This window comes from Lepisma saccharinum, chromosome 1, assembly GCF_977018435.1.
Source record: "Lepisma saccharinum chromosome 1, izLepSacc3.1, whole genome shotgun sequence".
NCBI lineage: Eukaryota > Metazoa > Arthropoda > Insecta > Zygentoma > Lepismatidae > Lepisma > Lepisma saccharinum.
In genome coordinates, this window is record NC_139229.1 from 112,853,232 (window position 1) to 112,877,429 (window position 24,198).

The window sequence follows — 24,198 nt, forward strand, 5'->3', positions numbered from 1 at the left end:
GAAAGAGATAGGAAAGGGTTAACAGCAGCGTACAAAGCGTACATCCGTGAGACGGAGGAAAACATAGGGATAGATTTAAATAATGTATGGACTTATATTAGAAATAAAAAGAGGGATTCAGGTAGTGATACTTCTGAATACAACAATGAAATCTTACACAATGGACACGATATTGTAAATGCATTTACTATCTACTTTCTATCGGTGTACAAAGATTATTTACAGTACTCTATAGTTGAATCAGATAAGTGCGAAAACGGAGTGCTTTCCCAACTCGATATATCGTATATCGAATTGAGTGATATCGAGGAAGCAATTAAAACGTTGAAAGCCAAAAAAGCAGTGAGGATGGACATCATTCCTCCCTATGTGGTCAAGGGGTGCGCTGAACTGCTAATAAAAGCATTGAGTACAATATTCAATAACATTTTAGAACATCACAACTTCCCATCAAAATGGAAAATCACTAAAGTTAATCCCTTCCCAAAAAAAGGCAAAAAAGGCAAAACGTTCATTGCTTTAGGCCAGTGTAAATTCTCTCAGTTTTTTTCAAAGTGTTTGAACAAATACTGTACGATAGAATAATGGCCAACGTACGATCGGCTATATCTCCCATCTAACATGGTTTTATATCGCGGAGGTCGACAATCCCAAACCTTGCCGAATTTGCACATTTTGTAGCTTATGAATTAGACGAAAGGAAGCAGGTATCTATGCTGACCTGGCCAAGGCGGTCGATTCGGTAAATGATGACATTTTACTTCAGAAACTATCGTATTTTAATATATTTCTGAAAACGTAATTATGCTGCTAAAATCTTACCTCATGGACCGAAAGCAATTTGTCAATTATAGAGGATACATATCTCGGGAATACCCTACGCCTTCTGGGGTGCCGCAGGGATCCAATTTGGGCCCACTCATTTTTTACTCTTTATTAATGACCTCCCGAAAATTATTACGAAATCAAGTTGACTTATATTTGCTGACGATGTAAAAAATTTTAGAACAATTTGCTCTGACGAAGACAGCCTTGACTTGCAGGCAGACGTAAATAGATTACTATAATGGAGCGAAAATAATAGACTTTCATTTAATCTTGATACATGTCAAGTAATGTCTATAACAAACGCTGAAATAAAAAGAAACTTCCAGTGTCAGATGGGAGGAAAACAAATAGCTAAGGTCACTAAATTCGCGGATCTTGGTATCACGTATGACGCAAATCTATGTTTTAAAGAGCATATGCATCATATCGTTAACCAAGCATATAAGAAATTAGGATTGATAAAAATATGTGGGGAAGATCTAGAAAATACATCAATATTAATAATTTTTGTATGTCTCCCTAGTACGCTCACTCGTAGAATATGCGTCGGTAATATGGCAGCCCTTGGACAAAAAAAAAACATATGAGGGAAATGGAAATGATTCAGTCCAAGTTCTTGAGGTTCATAAAGTATAGAGAAGACAAAGTATATCCTAAATTCAATCCGTACTCTGAGCTTGTATCGCAGTTAAACATTGAAAAAATTGAAGAAAAGTTTAATCTTAATTTGATGAGCACGTTATATAAAATTGCAAATAACAAAATAGACTCTATGGGGTTAGTATCTGCATTACAATATCATGTACCTCAAATGAGAAGCAGACCGAAACCCGGTTTGTTTCATGTACCAAAATCAAGAACAAATTATGTAAATATATCTCCGATGTGGAAAATGGGTAAAACTTATAATGAAGTAGTAGCAAATGATCCGAGCGTTGATATAAACAGTCTGTCATTTCAATCATTCAAAAGAGTCCTACTGGCTCATTGGAGAAAGGGGTGAGGGGTTCGTCTGTATAGGAATTAGTGAAACAATATATGTTATTCACAGATATATGTAGTGCACATATATAATGCACAAAATGTATGTATGTCTCAATGGAACATGTTCTGTGGCATCATTTGTTAAATAAATAAATAAATATATAATATCTGGAGAAAATATACGGGTGGTTTCCGACTTTTGGATTGGATTGGAGATAATTTATACAGGGATTGTTTAGAATTTTCTCTTTCGTTAAATTGTGTTTATTTTTGCGGATGTAGCGTCAACAGATTCTGTGATGTGGATGTCTCACCTCGCATGGACTCTTGTCCCTCACGGCCAAACAGACGGACGGTCCGATAGAAATGTGTTTACCTACTATCTGTTAGGTCTATCAGATTTTTTAATTGAGACACTGATCGTTCATACGGGCTGATGGACTTGGAGAGAAACACTTTACACATTCGCTAATCAGTTTCCTAAAAGGAATATAAAAGAATCCAAAAATATAATATAAAAATAATAATATGGCAAAAAATATTGTGTTTAGTAACGTTACAGAAAATCATGAAAAATAAAGTGGGATATTACACAGCCTTTACCCAGTCAGAACTATATTTTTTAATATATATTAAACATAGCTTGTTTACTGTGATAAATGTGAGGTAAAAGGTAAAGTTCCCCGTGCAGATAGCACCGTGCCATAAAGGCACATTTAGGGAATATAGGTATAAGACCCCTCATATTCTCGAACTCGATCTCGGGCATTTGGAGGTGATGTGATCAGCAGCACGCTGCCGCCGCCTTTACCTCTCAGGGTTGGCCCCAGGTAGCAGTAGATTTGAAACTGTATGAGCCCAGACCCGCTTTATGCGGGGACAAGGCCGGAAAAAATTCCGAAAGTATATCATGCCCCACCCGGAAATCGAACCCTGGTCACCCGCTTGGCAGTTAGGAGTCCTGAGGAAAATAACTGCCATTAGTTTTTTATCACATCATTCGTAGCATATATTTTGTAATATCAACTTTATAATAAAATATGTATGTATTTCGACGTTCACAAGATGGGACGTCTGACTTCCAATATACCTACATCGCACGATGCAGTTCAAAGTGATTCCAGGGAAGGAACTCAAGGTCGAAATGAAGCAGTGGACATGCTGTGAGCAACTTCCACAAATGTTCTCTGGGGCTGCTGTGTTTTTATCAACAACGAAACACAAGACATTAGGTTCCAAGCATGTGTGTGGGTATCACGAATCGAGGCATTGCAATCTTAACTTCTAACCTGTCACGTTTCTCCTTTCCTTCTCAAGTCACAAGGCAGCTGATTCTGATATGATTACGTCACGGGGAACGACCTACGTTTTTTTATTCACGTCTGCTGAAAGGTTTTTGGAAACTATGAATGAAGTTAATGAGAAGCGAAAAATTGAAGGATCGTTTTTGTGATTCGGTGCTTGTTTATTTACTCATCATTGCTTATATGCACAATTAGCTGAATTGGTTGATTGATTGATTTGGTGTTTTAAGTCTACTTTATGCACAGTTACGCTAATCGGGACTGGATCTACAGTTTATCCCTTTTCTCTCTTTCTCTCTCTTCTTTTTATTTCTTTCCTCCTCTCTTTCTTTCATTGAGAGAGAGAGAGAGAGAGAGAGAGAAGTAAAGTGGGATCCGAACCACTATGTGACAGGGACCCCTTGATGACAAGGCGACGACTCTGCCACTGCGCCATCGAGGAGGCCTCAAAATTAACTGAACAGCGGCGAGAGGATAACGGTGTATAAAAAGTGAAAATAAAGGGCAGGGAATAAAGCGTCAGCGGCACTATCTCAGCAGTCGCCTGAATAGACTCAACAAGACAACGAGAACTCTTTAGGCTGTCTTGAGATGTGAATCAGTGACCATCCAAATGTAAATATACGTATATCCTTTACTGAGAAAAATGAAAAACGTAATACAACTGATAGCGAGTGGTTGAAGCTGCAATCAAAGTTCCCGGGACAGATTCCACATTAAACTGTAATTCCAAACACGGTTAAAAATATATGCTAACTAACTTACTCTATTTTATGTACACATACACTGAGGAATTTACGTAGGGGCTTCGCCGATAGAACGTTGATCTTGTAAATATAGGTTCCAGGATTTGATTTCTTATGGGGTCACGTTTCAAGTTGTCCTTGTCGCGCTTTGAATTTGTAGCTCCAGTTCGGTCAGATCGGGCATAAAGCGGTAAAAAATAATATGAAATACTGGGAAAATACATCTGCAAGAGTGAAAAAGCAGCATTAGGCTTCTTACTAATTTTCTGGAAGCGCCATTGAATTCATGGCAGAAATAGACGTTATTTAATTTCGTTCACATTAAGACGATCCGATTTTATGATGTTATTTATCTAAATTTAATTTTCCTTCGATTTCTTCCACACTTTTACGTCAACCATAAAATTTACCTTATTTTACAGAATGAAATATTCAATGTTTGTTTCATATGCTCAGATTATAGTATAAAAATTTGGAGCTTAACTCATGGGGGGGTTTGAGCAGAATATTTTCTTTTTTGCAGCTCATAGAAATATCATCCAGGACTATTTTGATAAATAAGTGTTACATTTGCAAAATCATAAAATTACTGATTACTGTAGTCCTCGGGTTTCAGGAGGTTAACAAAAGTACCATTATCTAGTGAATTTCCATAAACCAAAAAAAAATTGGCAGCAAGTGTCTCCTTTGCCCCTGCTAAGTTATGGTTGCTGCGCATAAATGCGTCGCTAAAAACCCATAACAGTTTGAAGAATCAAGGATTCCTTCCTCGTAGGCCGCAACAATGATGAATAAATTGAAACGTGACGGCGCAGGGTACAGGTATCTGGATTCTTAGTGGTAGCAACTGTCGTCTTTGACTGTCTCTTAAGTCATCGAGCAACTTGGCAGCAATATTTAACGTACAATAGCATTGTTACATTCAAAAAGGCATATGTGAAAAAATATAAATTCTATTCACATTTTTACATCACATAAATTGGTATTGATTTTTTGATTGATTTAATTTATTTGACTTCGCGTTTTGTGCCTCTAGGCTAATTTGCGAAGCTGGGGATGAGTGATGAAATGATGAAATTGATGAATGGACATTCACAAACAACCAAGCCCGACCGGGATTCGAACCCGGAGCCCTTGGCGTCGCAGCGCGATGTGCTAACCACTCGGCCACAGGGTCGGGCAAAAAAATTGGTATTGAATTTAATTGATAGTATTTATGTGCAGAGAATGTTCTGAGAAGGTTCAAATTCGATAGCCCCCTTAAACACACCAGTACCTTCAACAAAACGATTTTTCTAGAATTGGTCTAATTACTCTTGGGACAGAACTTGCATAATATATAGGCTGTGTCCTAGAGATCAGTAAATTTACAGTCAAGAAACAAAGAACAAAATAGGTATTAACATTGTTCTTCCCTCGTTTTTTAGTCTGTGGTTTTACTCCCTACACATCACAGTAATTAAGTACCAAAAGAAGTTTCTTCGCTTCAACTGAATCTTCATCTTTTCTCGCTATCGAGGTTGAATCAAGGAGAAATAAGTGGGAAAAATAACTGAAAAACATGTATTTACCCGTGATAGGGCCTCTCTAACTTTACACTTTTAACGGACGTCTTGTTAGCTCATGACTTCCTTCTGACACTAACACTAACATTAAGGCACACGACACACAATATAACCTATCCTGACAAAACATTACCAAACCAATTACACACTTATGTGATTTTGTATCTGTATTCATAAATATTATTAATGTTGAACACTAACACACATTTACCTTCTACTATTATTAACGTTTATTTTAATCTTACTTATCTCCTCGTAGAATGCTGTAAAACCAACGTTGTTCGGGAAAACCGAACAAATTCGGTTCTTCATGCCAATGTCGCAATGAGTTACTGTAAACAAAAAAATAAGGAAAATAAAGGATGAATCAAAAAGGGAATCCGTAAAAGAAAAATAGCGGAACTCACGCCCTGAGTTAATTTTAAGGTACCAGGGCATAAGAAAATACCTCCGAAAGTATCTTTTTCCTTCTGATAATTCTAAACCCCTCAAAATACTCGATCATCTGTAAAAGTAAAGGTTGAGCAATGTTCCGCAACCTTCTTGTCCTCGCAGAATACCATAAATTGTCCAGTATTGAACACGGCACATAATAACATTTATTTATCTAAAAAAAAACATTACGGCACTGTTGATATAAATTAAAAGTTTAGGAATGAGTTACAATATAATCAGTTAAAAATACTACTACTACTACTACTACTACTACTACTACTACTACTAATAATAATAATAATAATAATAATACAATTCACTGCACTCATAGGTACTTTTGGTATTATTATTATTATTATTATTATTATTATTATTATTGAAACGATTCATGCAGCTGATTATATGGATCCGAAACGCCTGTAGAGATTATGTATGTGTAATAACAAACTGACCCTTGCCATCAAGGGACGTCTTATTTAAGTCATGACAATGACAGAGCGAAAAATACAAACATAAGAAAACAAATTTGTAAGGTAAAAAGTAAAGTGCTTCCCTGTGCATTGCACCATGCCATGAAGGAGTAAAGTGGGTGTGGAGTTTGGACCCTACACTTTCTTGATCATGGTCGAAGGTGGGGGTGAAGTGATCAGCACCACGTCCATGGCCACCTTCTTTCGCCAAAAGTTTTCTCCAGGTACCCAATTTATACGACGCTGGGTGGGCGCCAGAACCGCTTGAACAGGTGGAAAATATACTGGTTCTCCCCCGCTGGGGATCGAACCCGGATCTCTCGCATGGTAGTCAGATTAAATAATTTACATTCAATTTGTTACTACAAGAAAAGTTCGCAGCACACCCGTCACCTTGTGGAGGAACACCGGTTGCGAAACATAGATTTAGATAGAGGCCAATGGCGCCAAATAATAAGAAAAGTATTTCAGAAATCGAATTCCAGAAAGCTGTGGGGTAAAAAGTGACCTTCAGCCAGACACTGTCTCAACCTCTCCTGACGAGCGCCGATACACCTTGAATATCTTGGCCTTTGACCGGGAGGTGATTCTCCGGTACCCACAAGGTCTACTCGGAAAGAAATCGTGTGTATGCGCTCCCCTCTCACCGCACCACCACCCGAAACCTCCCCCCTTACTCCACTTCCCCCCGGGTACCGACAAGGGCGATAAAACCAGAGCGTGTGGGTGTGTAACGCGGACGCGATTTTTCTGCCACCTGGTGTGGAAAATAGTAAGCTCATCCCACACGTTGCATTGAAATTTGCCACCCTATGGGGACACGCGAAAAACAAATTTTCCCAAGTAAGGATGCTATCCATCAGGTTCTTCCATGTACTTCCTATTAGGTAATTCCATTATCGTTCCTCAAAAATTCAAGGACAGTGATCCGAGGCTTCTAAATGTATTTTCGAAACGATTTCCTTGTGGGGACCGGATTTTGGTCCCCACAAGTCGGTGTGGTCCCCATAAGGTGGATTCACAACTGACGAGTGTCCCCATAAGGTAGCATCTGCAAAAGCACACACACACACACACACACACACACACACACATACGTGCATATGCTACCTTGTGGGGACTCTGTTAGTGCACATACACTGTGGGGACCGGGGGAAATCACAGTCGTAGTCTGATGTGTTTGTTGAAATTATGTGACAAATAACACACTAAAACTATAAACTCCCGAAAATTAGAAGTAACCTACATTGTGAGCAAATTATACAAGAAAAACGTTTCCTATCCTTGTGGGGACACCAGTACCCACAAGGCCTGTGAAATCAGGTGGCCTCGGGTCCCCACAAGGTCTATTAGATTCATGAAAATTTGCACATACACTCCATACACGCGATTGATTCTGTACAGACGCTGTGGGGACCGATGTGTAAATAAGTTTGAAAATGCTACCCTGTTGGTACTTGAGAATAAAAGAGAGGAAATACTTTTAGTCTCTGTCGATTTTTGCAGTTTTTGTCGTTTATGATATTTTTCATAAAAAAAATCGTAAATACGTGTCCTGCAGAGAATAAATCACTGGAAAAGAGAAACAGATGTTACATGAAATAGGAGACATCTGACGGTGGATGTAATTAAATGACTGACAAATAAAGTTAGCAAAATAATTATACTAACGAGTGTTGTGCTATTTTGGGTAGAAATGCAAACTTCTGTGTTTTAACATCAAGACAAAAAGTAAAAAGCTACATAGCACGCGTATCACAAATAATAAAATAATAATGATGATGATGATAATAATAATAATAATAATAATACCACCACCATGTGATATGATGTGGAAATCTTGCAGAGGGATATAGGACTTGAAATTGATTCAATAAAGTTCCGAGTTCGATTATTTTCTTCCAGTGTCCCTTCATCAATTTTATCTAATCGTCACGATTAACCCAAAAAGCCAGAAAGATACGATGCAAAATGTGATATATGCAAAGTATCTTTCATTGTTCTCACAAACTATTTGTGTTTAATTTATATACATTTCGAATCATGCTTTGCTTTAAGTTAAATGTTAATTTTTATCTAAATTCAATTAAACATTACAATGCTGACCAAGGCATGAAACAAGGATCAACAGTGTTACTAAATTAAATTAGTTAATAATTTAAAAAGTGCTTTTACAAGGGATATAACTTCTGATGGAAAATCGAGTAGTGTCCCTACAACGTTGTTATCTTCCTTTGAAGAAATATATAGTGCGCTCAAGGGTAGAAATTTTCCAAGCGGAAGCGGGAGGGGTGTATCATGGGCAAAGTCAATATATTTTTCAAGGAAGCTAAAATGTAACTTTACACGCCATGAAAATACTAACAGTAACTGCTATTATTATTATTGATCTATGTACATTTCTAATTTATGATAATATATTATTCTTTTATGCATTATTTACATCTCACAAATTCAATCAATTTACTTTATGTGCTCGGATGCTTTGAAATAAGAAAGTCATGGCTTCAATTCGCGATAGAAATTCGATATACGTTTAAGAAACTTTTCGCTCCATAAGCTTACCTTCTTGTTGTTGAAGTGTATTATGTGCTCACAAGGTATATTACTGCCGATCCAAAGCGAGTAGTGTCCACACAAGGATGATATCTTCTGTTGAAGAAGTGTTTGATGTTCTCACAAGGTTTATTACTTCTGATGCAAAGTGGGTAGTGTCCCCACAAGGTTGTTATCCTCTGTTGAAGAAGTGTATGAAGTCCCCACAAGGCTTATAACTTCCGATGCAAAGCGAGTAGCGTCCCCACAAGGTTACTATCTTCTGTTGAAGAAGTGTATGATGTCCCCACAAGGTTTATTACTTCTGATGCAAAGTGAGTAGTGTCCCCACAAGGTTGTTATCCTCTGTTGAAGAAGTGTATGAAGTCCTCACAAGGCTTATTACTTCCGATACAAAGCGAGTAGCGTCCCCACAAGGTTACTATCTTCTGTTGAAGAAGTGTATGATGTCCCCACAAGGTTTATTACTTCTGATGCAAAGTGAGTAGTGTCCCCACAAGGTTACTATATTCTGTTGAAGAAGTGTATGATGTCCCCACAAGGTTTATTACTTCTGATGCAAAGTGAGTAGTGTCCCCACAAGGTTACTATATTCTGTTGAAGAAGTGTATGATGTCCTCACAAGGCTTATTACTTCTGATGCAAAGTGAGTAGTGTCCCCACAAGGTTACTATCTTCTGTTGAAGAAGTGTATGATGTCCCCACAAGGTTTATTACTTCTGATGCAAAGTTAGTAGTGTCCCCACAAGGCTACTATATTCTGTTGAAGAAGTGTATGATGTCCTCACAAGGCTTATTACTTCTGGTGCACAAGTGGTTAGCGTCCTCACAATGTTGTTATCTTATGTTGAGGAAGTGTATGATGTCCTCAAAAAGTACAGGGGGGCTTAAAAATTTTCGAAGGAAGGAGGGGCGACATAACACATGGGTGAAATCAATATTTCAGTCATGGAAGCTACAAGTTAGATCAATCTAAATTAATGCTTACTGGAAGAAAGCAATGTTTCTTTTCTTTTCCTTATGCCTCAGGCCTCCGCGATGGCGCAGTGGTAGCGTCGTCGCCTTGTATTCAAGGGGTGCTGGGTTCGATACCCGGTGGAGGCACATAGTGGTTCGGATCCTACTTTAAACTGTAGGTCAAGTCCAAATTTGCTTTACTATGCATAAAGTGGACTTAAAACACCAAACTCAATCAACCAATCAATCAACGCTATGTCAGTGTTATATCTAAGGAGAAGGCAACTGTGAATTCATTATGGCGGGGAAACAAATATGTTTTTTTTCTTTTCGCTTTGGAAGATTCCTTCCACTGCAACTGCTTACTCATGATATCCGATTAACTGTAAACATGTTGAAGGGAAAGAACGGCGTCACATATCATGGAGGAAGAAGAAGGAAGTGCAGGCACAGTGAATGATCCGGTGGGAAAAGCAGGCAGGTCATAATGTTTTTTTTATTTTAATGCAAGTGTCATTTTTCTCTTCGGTGGGTCCTTTCGGCGGTACGAACGTTCAAAAGAGTTCGTTTTTTTTACATTGCTCTCTGTGGTAAAACCACGCGTGCTAGGGGTGCAAGGAACACATATTGAGACCAGACGATATATCGCGATATTGAGGAACTATCGTCCAGGCGATATTAACTAGACGATAAATCGTCACGATATTTTTGCGATATATATTGTAGAGAGGGAGACGATATATCACCCATATCACGATACGGAAATAATATCGTATCGTCTGCGACGATATTTTCTTGACGATATATCTCGATATCAAAATTCCGATATTGTACATCCCTAGATTCAAGTCCAATTTATGCACAGATGTTAATCAGCCCGCCTCTGCATCGGATACGATATTTGTTTATTAAAGTTTACGTATTCTGGTTATTTCACGTCAGGAACATGGTGATTGAACAAACACAATGACGAGGATTCGAACCTGGGACCTCTGACATACTACCAGTCGCAACGGAAAGCAGACTTCAGTTTGCGGGATCCAGAAGTCCTGTCCCGGGAAACTTCGGGAAATGATTTCCTTACTTTCGGGATTTCCGATAGGTCAGGAATTTAAAATGATCGCGAAATAAGAATTCTGGATATACTTAATTATCGGAAGGGAAATCTTCTAGAAATGGCATCAAAATACCGAAAATAATTTCTTTGGGGACAAAATGTGCGTGGAACTCAATAATTTCAGGAGTGGTAGGAAATTCTGAACATTACCCATCCATAAAATTTTCTGAACTAGTCGGGAAATACGTGAAATTTTCTGTCCTGAAGATCGGGATAGTTTTATAAACCGTATCGATCCCGCCCCAGACCCATAAACTCCGATCACTCACACCCATAAAGTAAAAAAAAAACAACAGTTTTTTAAGTCCACTTTATGCACAGTAAGGCTAATTGGGACTGGACCTACAGTTTAAAGTAGGATCCGAACTACTATGTGCCTGCACCGGGTATCGAACCCGGCACCCCTTGAAATACAAGGCGACGACGCTACCACTGCGCCATCGGGGAGGTCTGAGGCATCAGGAAAAGAAAGGAAACATTGCTTTCTTCCAGTAAGCATTAATTTAGTTTTATCTAACTTGTAGACCTATTTCATTTGATGATTTTTGGTCTTTCCATTAATTTACAGTGAACGATAATATTCTCTAAATAATTTGAAAAATGTAAATAGTTAGGTCGTTTTCTGTGGCAGAGAAGTAAGTGTAGCGCCAGAATTCCTGGATTCGAATCTTTGTCAAGGCATAATGTGTTTTTGTCTTTCCATCTATTTCACAATTTTTTCCTTGTCGTCGCGATTAGCTAAATTGGCAGAAAAGCGAAGTAAAATACAGATGGGATTAGTTTGATATTTTCTCAATCAGCACATTTGCAAGGGTCATTCAGGGTTGACCGACCAAGACTACAAGCCCTACAAGGACAAAAATACGTGAGTCTTTTAAAGGAATCTTCCTGAACATACTGTGAAAATACAGGCATAGCTGCTATCAATGTGTCAGTTCCGTGAGTTATTTGGCGTTGAAGAAAATAGACTGCTGTCATAGCCACCGCAGGATATCTTGATTTTTTTTGTCAGTGCTTCATCTGTCTAAAATTTCTTCTCTCTCATATTATCTTTAAGTGGCTGAAATAAATCTGATATTCACTAAGAGCTAAGCCCGGGGTGTACGAACATGAAGCAAAACCCTTTCGGAGAGTTATTGCTGTCAAATTGACCATGTGGGGAAATTATGGTGAAGGATAACATTTGCAGACAACATCAACGTCTTATTTATACAAATGTCATTATACGGCACCTTTCATCAATGTGCAGGAAAACTGGGCATAAATCATGACCCTTTTCCCAAAAATTCACATAAAGAACACCTTACATGTCCCAGTCGGACAAATGTGTCCACACGGTTCATTCGTGAGCAACCAGCGTTCTTCGCCAAGCTGTTGAGATCATTCGTAAACTCTTGCCCATTCTCCGGCAGTTTTATCGTTCTCCTATTTATCATTGCATATTACACTATACCGAAAGTCACCGGTAGATGAATTTGCTTAGTTTGATTGATTGATTTGTTTTAAGTCCACTTTATGAACAGAATGGCTAATCGGGACTGGAGCTACAGTTTAATGTAGGATCCGAACCACTGTGCCATGTGCCTTCACCGGATATCGAACCCGGGACTTGATTACGAGGCGACAACGTTACCACCGGGGAGGCCCTGAATTTGCTTAGTGTCTCGTACAGTCGCTAACTAGTCAACCGACCATCCCTGACAAAAACGCGGCGCAGAAAATGGAAAAACTGTAGCAGAGGGAAGTTTATAATCGCAAAACGTTGATCCCCGTAACTAGCAACAGTCACCTGAAAAAAGAATCATCTGAAGCGTCGCCACGAGTACTGTTGGCTAAATGTAAGATGTTAGGGAGGAGAGCTCTCGTTTTATGACATCTGTAGAGGAAATTGCAATTTAGTCGCATACGTCCTTCGATATTTTCTTCTTATGCCACAGTAATGATATCCCCAGTTAAGAAAATTCTAACAAAGCATCCACGACAAGGATAATTTGCATAGACATTCCTTCACCTACCGCATTTTCTCAAAATTGATCCATACAACTACAAGCATCCCCATATCTTTTTCCCAAACTGGGCAAGGATTTTCACTTCGAGCACTTGGGGGCAGGGTAATATTTCATATCATAAAAAATTACTGTGACATTTTATTATTATTATCATTATTGTTGTCGTTGTTTTACAAATCATAAAATTTAAATTGAATTGAAAATACCGTGGCGTTGTTGCTAAGTTCAGACTTGAGTCCTCTGTTTAAATAGAAACTGGATTCGACTTGCTTCCTTTCCATAAACTTTAACATTTATTTTAGGAACAGTTCAGTGTCTTTTTTTTTTTTTTGCACGATGTGTATATCAGAGACTAGGGTCAACCCGATGGCGTAGTGGTAATGGCGTGGCCTTGTAATGAAGGGGTTCCGAGGTCGGTAGTCGGCGGAGACAACCAAAATTTCGGATCCCACTTAAAACTGTCGGTCAAGTCCCGATTAGCCTATCTGTGCATAAAGTGGACTTAAAAACAAAAACTCAAATATCAGAGACCACTAAGTCTGATATCTTTCAAGACACACCTTGTCCATGTTTTCGCACGACAATTTCACTATTCAAATGATATTAGGTGTTCCCAGACATCTCAGGTAGGTCAAGTGCTTCACTGTCCCCCCCCCCTTTTCCCAATATGAGCGCGAATGATAACGTCCTACAAATTTTGGAGTAAGGAAAGAAATAAAAGCTCATTAAAAATAATATGGGTTATATTTAAAGATTCGTATTTTGCATTTCTGATTTTAACAAAAGTTTTAGCATATTTAAGAATATTTCAGTCAGAGGCGCAACCACGAATTTTTGTTTGGGGGGCAACCACTAGGATGAACGAATCAATAATAATAACAACACGATTGTAATTAGTATTACTATATTTATTATTAATAATAGTAGTAGTATTACTATATTTATTATTAATAATAGTAGTAGTACCAAACATTATTATTCACGCAATAAGGGGGGTTAGAAGTCGGCGTTAAAGCAATAGTGTTGGATCAAACTATTTGAAATATTTTTTCAACACCTTCATTTTCATTAGCTAATAATGAAAAACAAGCACACAAACTGAATTTTTGAACGACAGAGAATGCATAACGAATATAATTCTTATGGCGAGCGAAGTGAGCAAGAAAATTTTTAGAACCAAAATTGTGAAAACTGAAAATAATATAGATTCTCTTTTACATTTTTTTTTCTTTCATTTGGATCGTTCGGCTCCTAGGGCTGACTCCCGCCGCCCCTCTAGCTACATACGGCTCTGAACTTGAGACTGTAAGAAAATTAAGTATTGCGAGCAAGAAAAATACGAAATGTATTTTTACTTGTATAAAATTTGAAATAAAGTGGCGTAGTTGCCCTTCTTCTCCCCCGCTGCAGGTGCCTTTGCCGTCTAGAAAAAAAATGCAAGAAATACGTGAAAACTTATTCCATATTGAGCATCCTTTGTCCTGTTACTCTTAGAGTCTGCCAGTCTTGCTTTTATTCTACTGCAATGTTTGACCCCCCCTTTCCCCCCCAGAATGGATTTTCGTCGAAGGTTGGGGGCAATGCCCCTACCCCCTGTCGTTGCGCCACTGATTTCAGTTATGTCTGTAGAACATCATTTAAAACGCCCTACTGCTACTACTTTGAGGGAAAAAAATTCAAGAAGCGCCTTCTGTGCATGGCTCCCTAGTCCCCCTTTCCTATCCCTCGCTAGGGGCTTGAAAATAATAAACGTGTATTCATATCATTAACTTACAGACTGTGTTGCGACAATATATTTCTTTTGTTTGCTGCGAAGAAAAACACAACGTTTATGTGTGAAAATATGAAAAAAATAATTTATATGTCACTCACAAAGTACTACAGGGACTACCCGGTTTGAAATTTTAAATACCGAGATCCGGAATTTCTTGCACGATGAATAATATTGATATCTCATTGTTTTCAAAGGAGGTATAAGTTCGACGGGACGATCCCGTCCCCACGATGTCTAAAATTGACAAAAAATCACATATTATGCAAAAAGTCGGTGCTTAGTGGAGGGTAACCGTGGGTAAGGCGCCAGAAAATCTAGCTGGTTATATTTTTCATTATTGACAATGTAATTGTTTTTGGAAAAAATAAACTCGTTGGAATCATTACGAATATTAAATATCTGAATTCAGAAACATCTGAAACACTTGAACGTGGATCGATCTCAGAAAGAAACCCATTGGAACAGAGGCGCTACCACGAATTTTTGTTTGGGGTGGCAAGTGCCAGGATAAATATGCCGTATTAATAATAGTAATAATGCTAATAATAATGTTAATAATGTTATTATTATAACATTATTATTATTGATTTTGCCATATTTTACTTCGCTTATTGTGCTACTTTTGGCTAATTTGCCAAAATGGGGATGAGTGATGATTTGATTAAATTGATGAATAGACACACACTCACAAACATCCATGCCCAAGCCGGAATTCGAACCCGACACCAACATTATTATTATTATTATTATTATTATTATTATTAGTAGTAGTAGTAGTAGTAGTAGTAGTAGTAGCAGCAGCAGCAGTAGTAGTAGTAGCAGCAGCAGCAGTAGTAGTAGTAGTAGGAGTAGTAACGAAGACATTATTACCCTCGTAAATTATGCAAGAAGGGGGTAGAAGTTGGCGCTAAAGCATTTTTGTTCGAACAAACGATTGAATTATTTTTCAACACTTTCAATTTCACATTGATAAATGCATTCCAAATATAATTATTTTTTACATTAACATGTATAACTTTAGTGCACGATATATGTTTCACATATCGTCGGTGAAGGGATGAAGTGACGTATCTTGATTTTTACGATTTTTTAAGAGAGAGATTTAAAGTTTTTCGTTAAACATAATACCGTCGTGCTCATTTGATATTTATTATATCAATTGCAAATTTTGTACAATAAGTGTATGATTGTTGTTAGATCTGGGAAAAAAGTTACATTTTAAACATGTTTTCCTTTCTGCTGGAAGAAAAATTTTGGAATGTGCTTGAATCAATTACGCCCCTTCGCCTTTTATTTTCAAAAATTGAGATTAAAGTTACGCCCTCCTTACATTTTTTTAAAAATGATCTTTTTGGTATGTAGAGATACATTTATTAATTTTCCCGTTAATATAAAGTATTTAATAATAGTTGTATTAATTTCATACCTTTATTTAAAAGTGATCCATACATTCACGTCTATTTATCCATTGCTGTTGAAAATAGTAGTTAAAAGAAGTGAATAAAATACAGAAATTCAATAATGGTTTATATTTAATGCATTTCAAGATATAGTAACACTTCAGTACAAAGATAATATGAATTCTGGTTGTACTTGTAACTAAGAATAACTATGGGACTTTGAAGGCTCGTACAATAGAATATTTTTAATATTTTTTGAATGATATTCAGTGTGGAAGATTTTTGTAGAAATACACAAACTCAGGTTCTCTCACTACAGGTGTATCTCCTTCATATAAAGACATCAAATCTGCATACATCTGTAGTGAAATCCTTGGTGGATGTGAGTGAAGACACTTTGGAGTTTTAGTGAATATAACTTTCCTTTGCAGCGAGATACTTCGATGAACCACATTTAAATGGCTGTCCTTGAAATAAATTTTATCTGGTTGATCCTTGATCACCATTAGTTATCGTATGCCTGTTCAGTTAATTCCTTCACCATTATCATCCTTCCTTACAGATAGGATCCTCAGATTTGATGCGACATCTCGGAAATCTAAGAAATTCATGCATCGAAGGGAATGTTCAGTGTATGGTTTATCAGATCGTGCAAGTCTAAAACAGCTGAGCTGGAATGAATACATTTCCAGTTGATTTTAGTGCCTTCATTCTGTCCGTGGTACGATTCAGAGAAATTTAAATTGATGACACTGATATGCTGAGCCATAGTAACAGTGTAGAGCATCATGGCTGCAACTATTGAGTTTTTATTTTTCCCTGTACAACTTTCAGCGAACAAGTAAATTTCTTCAACCTGTTTTACATCCAATTGATGAAGAAAATTGTTTAGGCAAGTGAAGATTTTCGCATGCACCTCTGTGGGTCGTGGGTCACTCCTTCGTGCCAAACAAAACAATAGCATTCAGATCATAGAGTGTAAAATTGTATATTCATAATCGTCTTTTATAAAATAACTTTATTTCATTTGAAATGGGAAGATAAATGACTTGCTGCAACTGAAACGCTGCAGCAACAGTCTTGCATTGAAAGTCCGATGTGTCTTTAGCTTCCATTTTCTTCTTTCTTACAGTATCTATCTCGGCGATATGTTTTTGATACTTATCACCTAGTTCGCTCTTCTTCGACTCATCTCCTTCCAGAAAGTTGCTACACAGACCGTATGTATCCTTTTTCGGTCAATGAAAAGAAAAGGCCATGCTTTTGAATATCTTTCTGTATGTCTGATAAGTTGGTAAAGGGGTAATGTTCTCTTTATGATCCTAAATAAACATTCTATACATTTTGCTTTTAGGCAGATCCGAATGAAGACATTGTCTTTTTGTATCTTTCCTGCAGTAGTGAGATTCGACTCTTGGGGCCGGACCCTGTGGTCGAGTGGTCGGCTCCCTTGGCGGAGTGGTTAGCACATCGCGCTACGACGCCGGGAGTCCCGGGTTCGAATCCTGGCTCGGACATGAATGTTTGTGATTGTCTGTCCTGAAAAGTCCTGAAATTGAAATATGAATGAAATAATATGAGTGAATGAAGTGTGATGGGGTAAGCTTCCGCATAGGGGATTTCCTTTAAAAAAAAAAAAAGTGGTTAGCTGCGACGCCAAGGGTACCGGGTTCGAATTCCGCTCTGGCTTGGTTGTTTGTGAATGTTCATTCATCAATTTCATCACTCATCCCCATCTTCGCAAATTAGCCAAGAGGCACAAAACGCGAAGTAAAATAAACTAAATCATTCAATCAATCAATCAATCGACTCTTGGGAATCTCTTTATGAGTTTTACATCATATTCTCTATTATTTTGTCCCTTTCCAGTAAGCTCTGAAGTTTTCCTCCTCTTCTCTCTTTCTCAATGACATCTTCTTTTGGCTAGAGCAGTTCGCATTGTTTTCTCTGACGTTAAAAATGTGTTTAGAAACATGGTTTTACACACTGATACTACTTCTCTCTCCTTCTATGGTAAAAAGTAATGATTTGTTTTTAATCTTCGAGATTCTTCATTTTGCGTAGTTTTGTGTTTACCGTCTGAAACCTTTGCATATGTGTTGACGAACTCTCGTTGAAGCTGAAGGTCGTCACTTGCATAAAAGTCCTTAAAAAATTCATGTCTTTCCGCATCTGTGATTTTAAAGCATTCTTTACCAAACTTTTCACATTTTCCATCACATTTTTCTTTCAGATTTCTCCCTGGAACTAACTTTTTTGTGCATGGACTAACGTATGATTCACCTTTGTTTCATAAATCTTATATAAATTTATATAATATTTCGTAAATCGTACATCTTGTTTCCCGATATAAGCTTACGCCAGTACGCGCCTTCATTTCTTAGCAGCCACTGAAGAAACTTCGCAGATATCTTTATGCAGAAAATTTCAAGATACGTCAATTGCAGGGTGCTTAAATCTCCGGAACCAGTGGGAATTCAGCCACGAAATTTTGACAGGTAACAGAGGAGGTAGTCATAAATCAAAAACGCAATTTTTCTAGTTACGCCACTTCGCCCCTTCACCGACGATACATGCAACATGGAGCGATGTGGATACTAAATTGTGTGCATATTCAAAGTTTATTTAATACATATTATATACAACTTATATTATTTAAATCCATTAGGCAACCAATAAACCAACAGCAAAAATTACATACATTGCCTGCACGCTCCCTTTCCTCGAAACAATTGTTCATGCATTTAAAACAAAATCAATTAAGACAAGTCTTATTTCTCTGTCTGGTAATTTACAATGCATTACAGAGATCAATGATATATTGCGAGCAAAGCAAACAAGAACATTTTTGGATTCATTTTTTTGCAGGCTGAAATCAATATTGGTTTAATAGGGCTCAAACAATTTCACGAGACGCCAATGCAATCTCTCTCTTACAACTATTGTGCCTCCCCGACAGGGACGGCGACAGGGGTGGGCACGGATGGCCAATTGCCTACCCAAAAATTGCTGTGCCAACCCAATCAAATTCAATAAATATATAATCTTGGGAGAATGCGAAAGGTCTCATAAATAAGTTTATTATGGTGTTCACTTCATGTATATTTTACTTGTGAATATTATTTACATTACAGACAAGTTCACATATTATCATTCAATAAAAAGCTTTGCCGAAACACTGATTTCGTGAATAGGTTTACAAAATTCAGAGTAAATAATAAGTTGAATGGGATTAATTTAAGCTTTTCTTTCAACTTCCTTAATTTTATCATTGGAAAGCGAAAGGAATTTCCAAATCTTTTGAAACAAAAAATGTGATCTAATGCCCACTTGTATGCTTAAGCAGCCAGTAGGCTTAGGAGGCTCTATGAAAGGAGCAAAATTGTGCAGAATATGATCAAGATTAGAACAAGATTATGGGCCTGAGGGCTGCAGCTTCTGACCTTCACAGGGATGGTGCATCAAATTGCTTTCAAATGTGCCACATAATGAAAAGAAATAGATACTTCAAATGTGGCAAAAATATAGAAATATAATTAACTGTCTGCCGTAACTTGGCCAAAAAGTTGTAACTGAAACTGAGTGTAGAAGGGGTGGAGTGGAGTTGCTTGATGTTGTCAACTCCGGGCTTCCGGGCTGGGTATGATTAAGGTGATCTGTTAAACAAATAAAAACCTCTTCTTCGTGTTGCTTCCTCCAGCAACACACAAAGTTGTTTAGTTAGGTCTATATTGAAATACTAAGACAGAGGTAATTTGATATGTCCCTTTCATCATCACGATTTTATATACCTGTAATTTCTAATTTCGATATCGTATCCAAAATAGATAATAATAATTTTCTATTCATTCTACTAATAAGAAGCAATCACAAAAATAGATTTTGATAAAACAGCTCTGAAGGTTTGAAAAATAGCTGCAGAATTAGTAATGACTTGATGAGTTAGCAACCGTATTAGGAATCTTCTTAAATGAGTTGTTCTTTTAAGTCCACTTTATGCACAGATAGGCTAATCGGGACTGGACCTACAGTTTAAAGTGGGGTCCGAATCACTATCTGCCTCCACCGGTTATTGAACCCGAGACCGCTTGATCACAAGGCGACGACTTTACCACTACGCCATCAGGGAGGCAAAAAATCTTCTTACAAGATACATTTTCCCTATCAGTTACGTAATCATGTGATTTTTCTTGTGGTTAACTAACATAGAATAGGGACACAATTTTAGAACTTTGTGCTTCATAACATAATACATACAATTCTATTAATTTTTTTATTTATTTATTTATTTATTTATTACATTTCGGTGATATTTTGCCAAAATGTCCTTCTTTAGCTTAGGTAAATATTATGCAGAATGAACTAATAATTTGATCTATACCCGGGTTCTTGCTTTTTTTTAAATTTTGCTAATAAGACATTATTCATACTTATGTCAAACGCTGAGCTGTATTGGGCGCTCGGAATGCACACGTCAAGTAGTGACACCCTTATACAGATCGGATTGATTTCAGTTATTATGTATTAGTTTTAATCTGCGAATTAATTAATGTTTAAACGATATTTTTCATTTTATTGCAAGATATTTTACCATTCATTATTTTTAGTAAGGGGTTTGCAGTCTGCGTGTGAAACAAAACAAGGTGGCGAACACACTATGTTTGCATTTCTCAGTTCGTCGATTTCATCAACATGTCGTAAGCGTATCTCGCGATTCACGATTATTGGTACTGCACGACACTCGAAACACGATGGGGACATTTTAGAATGAAGCGTCTTGAATTTCAGTCCGTATCTGTTGGTAATTCTATATCTTGGCCGGTTTGTAAATGCTATAGATACTTCTTACAGGCAGGTGTGCACACGGAGGTGCCAAAGGTACCTGGCTACCCCAAACGTCTTCTAAAAAATAAAGAAAATATGTTGAACTACCATTAAAATAATGAAAATAATATCAGTGGTAAAAAATAAGGAATTTCGTTTCATTTGAGATGACCAGCTCTCTCTCTCCCTCTCCACAAAACAATGTGACATTCCTTTACTATAGTAGACAGTAATCACGTAGTAAATAAATTATTTTTTTCTTGATAAATCGCAGAGCCCCTTCACATATCGGACCGTAAATATTCTTTTCCCGAGGACCGACTTGTCTGTTAATGCAACCTTCTAATATTTCCAATAAGAATTTCATGTTCAAAGATTTTCATGAATGCTCTCTCACTTCTCATTCAATATCAATTTTCAGATTTTTGTTTACATCTGAATGCTACGGTTTAAAATGACATGTAACACATGGCATTTACTATCGAGTGACCAGGTACAGCAATATATTTTATGAAGTACGCTAATGTGCATTAGAAACCATGGTAAAACTGAAACTACAAATGTACTTCGTGAGAGTGATTCAGCTGATAGTACCCGTAGAGATATAGCCTTGTATTTATCATTTTCAATTGTTTACTTTCATTACTTAAAATATCGACACGGTGATAGTAAAACCTGTGCTAAAGTGATAACAAATGCTCATTCTATATTGATAACAATCTTATACTTAATAGTTTCTGTGAAAATAACATGAAGTTACGACTATAGGCTAGCCATGTCCAGGTAGGTAACTGAAACTTCTCTTAAGGGACCCCCAAATAAATTATTCTGCGCGCACCTATGCTTACAACATTGCAAGTATAATTATTATTTTGTATTTTGCCAGATAAGACTCCTAAGTTTGTTGTTTTCAATTCAAGTGGCAATCTTGTTACGCGTTCCTGGAAGTTACGTCAGAGCGATCGTTTGGTGAGTTGGGTTGTATACGTACAGTCATGGACACTTCTGGGTTGTAATGATTGCATTGAAAGTTAATGGGATTGTTATAACCCAGAAGTGTCCGTGACTGTACATACAGGTTAGATTTTCAGCGCTCATTGATCAGAAACTAAGCACTTTCGAGGTTATGAATATGAGGAAAAGTTCCTTGTTTATATATATATATATATATATATATATATATCAGCATCCAACCGTTGTTGAAGTTGTTTTAGGACACCCTGTATATGTTGGAGGGGGGGGACGAGCATGAGTGCATGTAAAACTCATATAAGGTCTTAGATTTATACAGCCCACCCTAATTTGTGAATATACAGCTTCTGCCCACCCGGTCGAAAATTTTTGGCGCCGCCCCTGCACCTCGATGGTATAATGATAACATCGTTGCCATGTGATCAGGGGGTCCCGGGTTCGATATCCGCTGGAGGCACATGGCACAGCTGTTCGGATCCAACTTTAAACTGCAGGTTCAGTCCCGATTAGCATTTCTGTTCGTAAAATGGACGTAAAACCACAACCCAATCAATCAATTTTACAACTTATTTTCCTTCAAGTCGTTCGGCGCCCAGGTCAGACTCCCTCCGCCCCCTAGATACGCTACTGAAGACTAAGAAAAGATAAGACTAAGAAAAGCAAGTAATGCGAGCGAGCGATCAAGAACATTTTGCGAAAAGTATTTTTATTTGCATAAAATTTCAAGTTGTGGGCGGTAATTGCAGGTACACTTAGCCGTCAATGTTTCCCCCCCTGTCCCCCCAAGAACTCATTTCCGTCCAAGGTTGGGGGGCAATGCCTCCCCTGCCCCTCCCCCACCCCCTGTGGTCGCGCCACTGCATCGGAATGGAAGTGGCGACACGTGAGCTGCGTTCGCGCTAAATCTTTCGTTGCTGGGTCACTTGATGTCGACAAATAAACTCAAGGTCGACAGATTGAGGGTCGCGTGGGTGGTGCAGGGAAACGTGTAAACTGCTTACGTGCCACCTATGATGTAAGCGCTCTCATTTTGGGAGTGTTTGGGATTGATTACGTCAGGGTGAATGATTTCCTTACGCTAACCTGATGTGAGGGTAGGAAGTATCAAGTAGGAATGAAGTTAATGGCAAGCACAAACACACCTGTTGTGTGTGTGTGTGTGTGTACAGTGCACGCAGAGGTCGATTTGGTTGATTTGATGGTTTAAGTCCACTTTATGCACAGTAAGGCTAATCGGGATTAAACCTACAGTTTATAACTATGATCTGCACCAATGTATGCCTCCACCGGGTATCGAACCAGGGACTTCTTGATTACAAGGGAACAACCCTACCACTGGGCCATCGGGGAAGCCGAATTAAATATTATCATGAGGATTATTATATTATATGTTTGACCAGTGTTTCCAAAATTTCTAAATAGACTTGTATATGTTAAGGATTTGGTTGGTGCTGATTTTCAGCTTGAAAATCTTACGGAAATTCATAATGAAAAATATAATAAAATACTAACTTGTAATATATGATATTATCTAGTAATTTTATTGAGTAATATAAGTCCTTAGACCTTAAGCCTCCCAAAGGAACAGGAGTTGCAAGTATCTGGTCTTCCTTCTTTTAGTCCCTTTTTCCACCAGTAACAAGCGGCACTTTGTCGAACTTCAACAACAGCTATTATCAAAGTCTTGGATGTTGTACTAAACGCTCCGAGAATCCTTAACAGTACATTCCGTTGTACAGATCTGAGACTATCTCTTGATTTGTTTTTGCGCTGTGAGATGCGCCCAGACTGACGCAGCATAGCATATCCCTGACATATCATTACTACAGTATGAGCAAGTAATTTCAATGGTGCACAATAACGTTTTGTGTGAACAACAAATCACACAGCATTTCACAGTGATAGTCGCTCCTGCGGCATCCAAACATATTTTTTAGAAAATAATTTTAGGCATTATATGTTTCAGAATAGTGTTTCTTATATTTACATTACATATATAGTATTTTACAGACTGAGCCTTACACTTAACTTTTGTAGTCAACAATCATAACTAATTGATATATTACCTACGTGTAAAACGCAGATTTTCAGTTCTGAGATGGATGTTTTAAGTCCACTTTATCCTCATATTCGGCGTTTGTTGAAAGCTCTTTCTGTTTCAGTGTACATACTCTGCGTTTACAATAGACTTTCCCAGCTATATTTTCTGTTTCCTATTCTTTCGTTATTCTAACAGGCTTCTGTTTATGTTTTCTGA